Source organism: Mchenga conophoros, linkage group LG20, assembly GCF_057382185.1.
Source record: "Mchenga conophoros isolate Kocher_MC1m ecotype Shallow Benthic linkage group LG20, M_conophoros_male_GT1.1, whole genome shotgun sequence".
Classification (NCBI taxonomy): Eukaryota; Metazoa; Chordata; class Actinopteri; order Cichliformes; family Cichlidae; genus Mchenga; species Mchenga conophoros.
Window position 1 is genome coordinate 4129718 of NC_140545.1, and position 10239 is coordinate 4139956.

Below are 10239 nucleotides of genomic sequence, written 5' to 3' on the forward strand. Positions count from 1 at the left end.
CATGGCTCTTGATGCATTCTCATAAAGTCCTCACTGCTTGAAAAACAATCTAAAAGGGAGTATAGAGTCTAATTGTAGCTGCCATTCTGCTGAGTAGTGGATTCAATAATATGCCACTCCAAGCCCAGGGGCCACTTTGAAGTCTACAGAGAGACATTACTTTAATTGATATTGGCTAGCATGTACTTTGTGTCACGATAAAGCAGGGACTGATGTTTCTGCAGCTGTTATGGTTTTGGCCACAATTGCTGTGTGCGTAAAAGTCAAGCTGTTTGCCTTCCACACTCAGTCACACGCTTCCTTCCTTGGCTTTCCAGTGCACTTTGAAGAACGTCTTCCCATTCTGTCATGTCGTAAACAGATCATTTCCCGCCACAGTGTAACATGGGAGACCCACAGATAGGCTGTGATGACTTAATAATGCACATACAGAGAAACTGTACGTGCACGCGCATTGATGGGAATTACACCAGCAGAAGATGTTTATCTAAAATCAGCGCACAAAGCCAAGACGCTACTTCCCATTTTCCCACTGCCACGCCACCTGATCCGGGAAAAGACTGTGTCTGCGGACATTTTTCACACTTTAACCGGCATTTTCCTGGCAGACTGAGTTTGCGTGGGCAGAGATCCATCAGTCATATTCTCACAGGCGCTTTCAGCTACTGTCAGCTTCCACAGCAGAGGCCAAATGGTCCTGTGCAAGGCCTGTTAAGAGGACCGGCCGAGGGGCCCTGACGGCTCATTAGTGTTTGACCAGCTCGTTGCAAACAACGCTGAGCTTCAGCAACACTGACAGTAAAGAAGGCTACACAGGCAGTATTTTCATCCAGTGAAGCTTTTTATTCGTTACTTTCTTTGAATTCAGCCTCTTAAGAGGTTTTTAGAGACCTCCAGCTTAGAACAATTGTATTATTTAAGCTACACATATTACTAGAATCTATTTCACTTTTTTCTTCTCTGTTGTAACAGAATCTTAAAATGATTTACAATTTGTTGTTACAATAACGTCAGTGAGAGATAAAGCCATATGTATTCTTCAATCTAACAGTAATGTTCAAAGCTGAAAAATTAAACCTGTAAGGTGTCATTTATAATTGGTGATGACCCCAACCCAAGCCCTAAGCCTTTGAAATCAGAATGTCATTTTTGCTATTTTTTAATTGTCTCAAATCTTGACAAACAGGAAGTAAAGGAAATAATCGTCGTTACCTGCACAAATCTAAAGCATTTACTGTTTTTCCAAAAAGAAAAGTCAGTTCTGCTTTTCTTGGCTTGGACATCATAGTAAGCCAATAAAAAAAGTGGTAGAATTTGCAGCTCCTTGATTGTCCACCTCAGACTGGGTTAAAAAATAAAATAAAATAAAATAAAATAAAATACTCACAAACAGTCACGTTAAAATGTCCAGCTCCACAGCAGCATAATCAGGTTTGCAAAGAACTGTTGGGTTTCCTTTGATAGTCCCACCCTTTGTAACAATTGTGATGGTGGCTTTTTTTCTCACTGTGAAAACTTTCTTAACGTTTGAATCATCATCATCACCACACCCATGCCCAATGGATTCTAAATTGGATGCCTGTTAGGCTTAGCCTCCATTAAATCAAATAATTTACCCTTTGATAGGGTTGATATACTTACACACACGTGTTTTGGTACTTTAGTTATTGTATCCCTATTATCAGCGCCTGTGTGACAGCCATAGTTTCTGAATTCACCTATCCAAGCTCCATAGTCAGCTAGTGACATGTTAATCCAGCCTTTCACCCAGTACTGTGTACCTTCAGGCTCTGCAGAGATCCAAAAACCAGTGGCTGATGTCCATCCTCTATATACAGGGTGTGGTTTTAATAGTCTCAAAACTGGAGTGCAGAATCAAAATAGCTCCAAAATGGGACTTTATAACTAATGTGACGGTAAGGAGAACGCAGAGTAGCACACACTCTCAAAATGTAATGCTTTGATATATTTTATGCATCTCTCCTGCCAAATCGCTGTCATGTTTTCATACAACTGTGTTGGAAACAATTTGTTCTATAACCTTTTTTAAACTTGTCAGTCTAATTTCATCATATTTAGCTGACAGGCACAGTTAGCTTCAAGCCAACACTACACAGACTAATAACAACAACAACAACAACAACAATAATAATAATAATAATAATAATAATAGTAATAATGTATACTTTATTGATCCCTGTGGGGAAATTAGTCTCTCTGCATTTGACCCATTCACTCAGTGAAGCAGTGGGCAGCCACTAAGCAGGCGCACGGGGGAGCAGTGTGTAGGTAGCACTCTACCTACTGAGCTATCCCTGCCCCTTACTGAGGATATTTGGAAAATTCTGCCTTCTGGGTTGTTTATCTTTTAGCCAAACACATGATTGACAGTTTTTAAAAAAGCAGAGATTATACTGATGCTGAATTTAACCTCTTCGCACCTGCAGTGCTGTTTCAACAACTAAGTAGGAAACGTAGCCTCAGACAGAGATTAGGAGCAAGTTACAGAGTTCACTTCTTTCTGACATCTTTCACAAAGCATTCTTCAAGACCTGAAAAAAGACTTTTATGTTGGAAATCAATGGAATTTATTTATAGGGAATAAATAAATACAGTGTTACAAAGTCAGGAAATCAGTTTCAGTTACCGGTATGATGTCTGGAGAATTATAATGCTTTAACTGATGTCTACCAAGTAAATTGGTTTACAGCAACACTTAAAACTGATGTCTAAATATATGCATATATGTATATAAAGTGATGAAGGATAACAGTCATAATTAGCTGTGAGACTATTTGGACACAAAGAAACAGGTAGAGCAGGTCACAAGAGGCAGCTGTTTCCACTCCGTTTGTTTTTTCCTGTTGGATGAGCAGCAAGTTGAGTACAAGGCTTCATGCATTGGTGGGAGAGTTGGAGAGGTCAGTTATCTGACGCAGATAGAAGGGAAGCAGGAAGTAAGGGGAGAAGTTTAAGAAATACCCAAATTTAATGTGCATCACACCAAATAATTTAATGAGATAAAGGGAGACATATGGAGAGGGAGAAGGGTGAAATAAATAAAGACAGAAACCATGAAGAAATGTTAATGTAATGTTGTTAAGCAAAAGATCTCATAGATGATGCCTCAGAAAATCCTCAGAGCTGTGGGGACAGGAGCCGTTATCTCGATGCACACTCAATCCCTGCCGAACCACAATGCTTGAGACCTGGACACCAACTGAAAACCAACTTTCCTCAATAGCAGCATCATCAGCCCCAACTGTGAAGAGAAGAACAATTCATATTTACCTTTGCACAGAAGCCACAAATATCTCGAGATGAACAATCAGAGGGCTGTTTTTTCAACTACAGCATTGTAGCAACGCAAGGCAGAATGTCCTGCAAAAGCTGCGAGGTGCATATAGAAACCTTAACGTGTAAACACGGGAAGTTAAAAACAAAAACAACACTCCAGTACTGAGAAATTTCTCCCATACAGTTTCCTTTTTTAGCATTTATGCTCACATTCATCTTCGCATAAAAGCTATCTGTATCTGTGGGGTTGAAAGGTTAGAGGTAAACAGGAAGAGTCTTTGAATAGCACCAGGAAGCAAGAGCGAGTGTAGAGGTGCCAGGATCCATCAGAGGCATAAACAAACAAGCCCATAAACCAACACTGGTCAAATCAGGATTTCAGGAGTGATCAAATCAACAATCTGGTACATTTTGTAAAAAGAAGGAATGACACTGGTCAGCCCCACCACATCAAAAAGCTGGAAGACCACAGAAGACAGATCCGAGAATTATTTCCAGGTCAGGAAAAACAGCTTCACAACATCTGCACCAGGTAAACAACACTCTGGAGGTCAGTGTCAAAGTCTTAAATCAAGTAACACCTTTGTGAATAGAAATACAGCAATTTTACAACAAGGTAAAAAACACTGTTTACACTCAATTATAAAAAACCCAGATTAGACGTTGCCAGAAAACATCTAAAAGAGTTTGCACTGTTCTGGAAAACAATCTTTTTGAGGCTCATAAAATGGGAGACTTTGTGCAAAAATGGTTGTAAGTCATAAACATTTAATGTAACGCACTTATGATAAACCCTTTGATTTAAAGCTGAAAGTCTGAGCTTTAATCACATGTTAGTCGTTTGATTTAAAATCCACTGTAGTGGTGCAGAGAGGAAAAACTACAAAAATGTTGTTTTATTGTCAACAAAAACATATATTATATGATGCATACTTTAATTTCTTTGTGTCTATTTGTAGTCCTATTGGATTTTCTCTCAGGCAGCTTGATTTCTGTTTAACAGATAGCTGTGAATTTGATCAACATTTGAGATATTCCTCTCGAGGAACATTTCCCTGGTAAGTTATTTTTAGAAGCAGTATCCGGCTTTCGGTCTTTTTGTCTTTTTTTAAACGTTAAATAAATAAGATAATCTGTGGAGAGCACAGTTGAAATTGCATTAACAAAGACTGTATTCAGCTCTAGTCTAATGTATTCTACGAGGGCTCCAGTCCATGACCCTAACCGAATAAGCTGTTAAGAAAACGAATGGATGATATCTAAAATTGGTTGCAATTTGTGCAGACGTTTGTGGTTCTTAAACGATGCGTCCTAAAGGATTTTGATAAAGTTTTCTTCCACAACCAGCTGAAGGTTAGCGGAACCAATGATTTATATTCCTGAATCACTGGATTAAAATTCTAATTTCTCTAACACCTGAAAGCTAATCAGCCTCAGCTTTTCTTTGTGTTCACCAGACCGGTGACCAGAACATGATGACAATGTGAGCATCTAAAACCCCCTAGGTCTCTTCAAACACAGCTTCAAGTCACATAATCCACAATCAAAGCAGGACACCTGACATAACTACGATCAGAAAACTAACAATTCTTTGACAACTCGTTAAGAATTTGAAGGTAGCACAGCAGTTCATGAAAGGACGACGTTGGTGCCTCAATGATTCTCTAGCTACCTGTAAGTGGGTGGGGATGGGTGGGGTGGGGTAGGAGGTTATCACTAATGCATTAGGCATTTAATGGCCCCAGTCAAGAGGGATAATTGCACAGATTCAGCCATTGTGTTGGAGTGCAGCTCTGAAACACCCCGTCTTTAATGACAGCTGAAGAGCAGTGGGCACTGATTAGAGCGCCACGAGAGAAAGAGTGTATGTTCTCATTCTCTAACTCCTCATTGATTTCAGAATACAATAAAAGCTTCATTATGCATTCCTAATGATGTACTTTGTACTTTGAGGCTGAAAGTTTCAAATGCAGCGTCACTGTAAAGACAGCGTTTTAACAAAACTTTGCAATATGTGAAAAAGAAATATTTTCGAGGAGCGATAAATATTCATACGCTCCGAGTGTTTACTTCTATTATCCATTTGTTTAATTATTTCCTTTCAGAAATTCAGGAAGTATTTGCATGGGAATAAATCAATCCAGCATTTCAAACACTTGACAAGGCAAATGCACATGCTAATAGCAAAGTTATTTCCCGCCTGTCTTTAGACATAATAATGGTCGAGCTCTTATAGATGACATCCATCCTCTCTGAGAGGAATCTCATCTCCAGTGACGTGAATTTACTAATTGGCAGCATAGAGCTTTAAGCTGTCCAGCAAACACTCAAACTTCTAGAAACTTCCCACTTAGTTAAGCTGACTTAGATTCACAAGAAAAAGTCTTCTTGGAAACAAACTATTGTCAAACTGTTTACAAGGACAGTCCGACAGCTGAGACGAGGGTGGGCTTCTCAGAAAAGCATTAAGAAGAAGCAGGGTGTTTTTTTTTTGTTTCTGTTTGTTTTGTTTTGTGTTTTTTTTAAACCAGCTGGCGCAAATCCAACCAAGCCATTTGTTGAAGGCACATTATTGAGACGTCATTCTTTTCCAGGGCAGGAACATGACCAGCATGTTTGACTGTCAGGAAACGTGAGGGGTGAAAGGCTGAGTACACGTAGTGTGTTGTTTTCTCATGTAACAACTACTAATGTGTGCACTCTTTTTTGTACTTTATGTAGTGATTCTTTTTTCACAAATATCTAAAAGCTAAATATGGTAAGTCTATATTTTTAATATTCTAATATTTAATATAATATCTTTTAAAGAGACATCCTGTGTTTGATAACTATGCTTATTTCCATTCTTCCTGACAGTTGACACACTGTGTGCCACTCCCATTTACGAACACACATATCTAACACCATGCATCTAGCTCCTAATGCATGTAAACTGGCACCTTCATTATTCACCATTTATTTATTTTTCCATATAATGAATATGATCCTTGATGAGCTTGTAATGAATGCCCGGGCCTTGCTCTGGCTCAATGACTCATAAGCTGCAACTTGATCACTTATTAAGATGTGAATGCACAACATCTGAGCCTCGGGGGGAAATAGAAAATAGCAATTATTTATTCATTTACCTCTTTTTGGGGGAAAAAGAAGCAACAGATTTTATAATTTTATAACTTCTGTGATATAGTGGATGTACGAGGACACATACTAAGCAACAGCGATAAAACCACACTGATCAAACCTCTTGTTTTGGTATTATTTCAGTCACATGCTGTTAGCAACTAACTTAGCTGTTAGTCGCCCTTCCTTTTGAAGCTACATCCAGTAAACTTCATCTCTGTTAGTGCTCAGTCATAACACATTACATCCACCCCCAGCTGAGGATAAGTTGAGCCTTAATCAGGCTTGAAAGCCTGCCAGCTAGAATTCAAGTACCAATTTAAATCAAATACAATGCAGTTTCTGATTACAGAGGTCCGGGGTGTTCAGAGGGTTTGCTGCTGATGGTTTGAGCCATGTTTGTTGTGGTTAGAATAAGAAAAAGACATTTAAAAAAAAGAGCCGTGGCAAGAGTGGGAGTCTGATTTATAGTCCGCCAGGGTCAGCACTGATGGAGCTGTAGATTCAAAGGCCAATATAAATGTTCTTTCATTCCTGGTTCTACTTTTTACACTAACGCACACGCACGAACGCACGTGCGCACAAACACACACACACATAGACACAGGAGAGCAGGGAATGCTGTCCATTAGTGACCTACAAGTGGCCGGCCTTCTGCCAAACATAATGCTTCTGTTGTGGGGGTGAACTCCCTTTAGGGTAGTTGACTGAGAAATAATTCTCCTGCTCTTCACAGATCATTACTTCTTCATCCCTGCTCACATGGTTGGACTGCTTTTACTTAATATTTAGCATTTTGTTCTTGTGGCTTTTCAGTTTAAGGCAATCATGATAGTAACACATATATTTGGTCTGCGAGGTTAGACTCCAACCACCTCGTGACCTGAAATATGATAAGTGGAAGAAAATAGATGGATGATTTGATGGCATCACAGCTGAAGACAGATCTGATCATCCTGATAATTGTGGTTTATTACAGTCTGCCTCATGTTTCTTATACCATCATCTCTATTCATCAACAGTCGAACACTAGTTTATCACGAGCTAGCTTTATAGCTTAAAAGTTATTTATTCCTTACTAGCCTAATTGGAGAGGATGTCTCAAAAAATACTCATTTTTAAAAGCGCTACAGAAAAATAAGGATATCTTTAAGTAACTGACATATGACACGCATCATTTCCTTTAGTATTTACTGTGCTACTATACACCCAAGACACCATTCTAAAAGCCATTTTATTCTTTCAAATATAAGATAATTTATAGGAAAAGACAGTGTGATAAGTTGTGTCTTTGTGTCCTCAGTGTCACAACCTTACTGTGACCTAAAATAAAGATGTTAGTAATTTTATTTCATTAAGATTTTAATTTCAAACCAAGTACTAAAGAAGCAGCAGATGATAATGATGATGGCGTCTCTTGGGCGGATGTGTAGCTTTACTGAGCATCTGCTCGAGCTCTGAAAGGCAATTTTGAGGTTGTTTTTAAAGTGGCATGATGCTTGAACTAAGAAAGTGAAGAGAGAAAAGTTGAAAAAAGAAAGCTGAGCCCCAAAGCGCCATCTGCATAGCAACCATAACCTCTCTACCAATCCTCTGAGTGTGGTGCAGCTGCTTTGGATTCTGATGTGTTTGATATGGCATCGTTGCAGACATTCAAAGCTGCTTCAACTGTTTTTGACAAAAGAACTGAAACAATAATTACAACATTCACTTGTGATCTTAAATTGCAGAGATAGGTAAAAGTATCTTCTGAATATCTTCTGAGCCTGGAAACATTTTGTCAATCAGAACAGAAAAGCAAACGGTGGATGTGAATAAATGCACAGACCGTCTCGTAACCTGAATAAATTCTGCAAAGGTCAGTTCAATGAATTGATCCAGTCCTAACTTTTCACATGCTTTAATCATGGTAAATGGCCTGTATTTGTATAGCGCTTTACTAGTCCCTAAGGACCCCAAAGCGCTTTACACATCCAGTCATCCACCCATTCACACACACATTCACACACCACAGAGCTTTTAGAATTGCTGGGCCACCGTATGCCAATAATGATGCACAATTTAAACATATGGCAAAAGAGCCTTCAAATAACATTAGTAGTCACCCTCTGCATTACATACACGTAAAGCCACATAAAAAAGAAGAAGTGTATTATGCCACCAGGCAAAATAAGTCAGGATGGTTTCTTTTCCACGGTGTTGCACCAGTGAATCAAACTGTGAAATGGCTCAGGCTCAGCCTCTCTCCATGGAAACTGGGCTCAATATTGTCATGACAACCTTCAACAAAGGAGGAAAAAAATCATGGAAGTAACAAGGGGAAACAATAAAAAGGCCTAATCAAGGGTGACAGGACAAGCCCAGTTTCCATCTCTGACTGGTTTTCCTCTACTGAGCTCATCTTATTTCATGAATCACATCCTGATACATGTCACTCATCTTTCTCCAAGCCCCCCTCCAAAGCTGCATCACTAACGTAGTTATTCAGGTACGGAAAAACGATCAATTACTAGCAGGTGACTGCTTTGTGTGAATATAGTCATTAAAATGCAGCATTCAGCAAATGTTCCAGCTGGGCAATAGTTACCCCAGAGCAGAGAGACATAAAACATAAATTTACAGAGGGCTGTTAAAGTGCTATTTCCCCATGGAGTAAGTGAGATCATTTGTGTTGTATGTTGTAAGCATGTGGCTTTTGCGCTGGTGCATTGACTCCAGTTGTAATATATGAACAGTACATTCTAATATGAAGCAAAAATTACCAGCTCTTACAGACAGAAACTAGAAACAAATAACATTCATGCATCAGTCACCCCATGCACCTCATTCGCCCACAATATAAAAAGCTTAACAGCATCTTAGAAATAAACTGAATTCTGGTGCTTCTTTAAATTGTGCAACTGGCAGCATGGATTTGCTTTGTTGCAAAAAGTGAAAAAAAAAATCTAAAATGTTTAAACAAGCAAAAATGCATCTAGTTGGCACAGAACCAGCCAATCTCTTCTCTTTAATATTTAAAATGTGGAGTCCATTAATAACTCCCATTTTCTCTTGGAGGCAGTGGTTTTAATAAATATAATGTAAAAGCCAGCCTCAATCCCACATAAACAGGAAATCAGGAAAATTGGTTGACTGGAATCTGCTGTATTTACTAAAACACAGTTTACAGGAAGGTATCTTCTCTAAGTGTTTTTGAACCTATTTCAGTTTCTTTTGTCTCTTCTATGTAACATATTAGCTACTGTTACCACTTCCTTACTCACCTGCACTGTATCACTGGCTTATTTGGCATTTTAACAGTCACTCCAAATCTGAGCACTGGCCAAAAGTGATTTCACCATCAGAAGGCTTACTTCAAGTTACGTTTGCAGTATAAATGTAAACAGCTCAGAAATGTTCTTTAGCTGAACTAAACTACTGGTTGGGTTTCCTGCCAGACTGGTTTGTCAGTCTGGTTACCTATTTTTTTCTGGTTGAGTGGTTGGTTGTTTTTATACTTGTTCTGCTTTAGTTATACTGTGCTTTTCTCTTCCTTTACTTGCTGAGTTGGCTGTGACTCAGGGAGTGGAGTAGGTTGTCTGCCAATCAGAACATTGGTTGTCCAACCCCCTATCCTCCAACCTGTACCTCAAAGTATCCTTGGGCAAGATTCCAAGTTGCCCCTCAATGCATCAATCCAAGTATGTGTGTGGGAACATTAAGTTTTGTTTTTTTTTTAAAGTGTTGTATGCATGGGGCTTGTAGTAAGAAACCACTTGCTCAAGTGAGCTCAAATTGAATAGAAAAGTATTTTAAAAGTAGTAGTCTATTTACTAGAGCAGG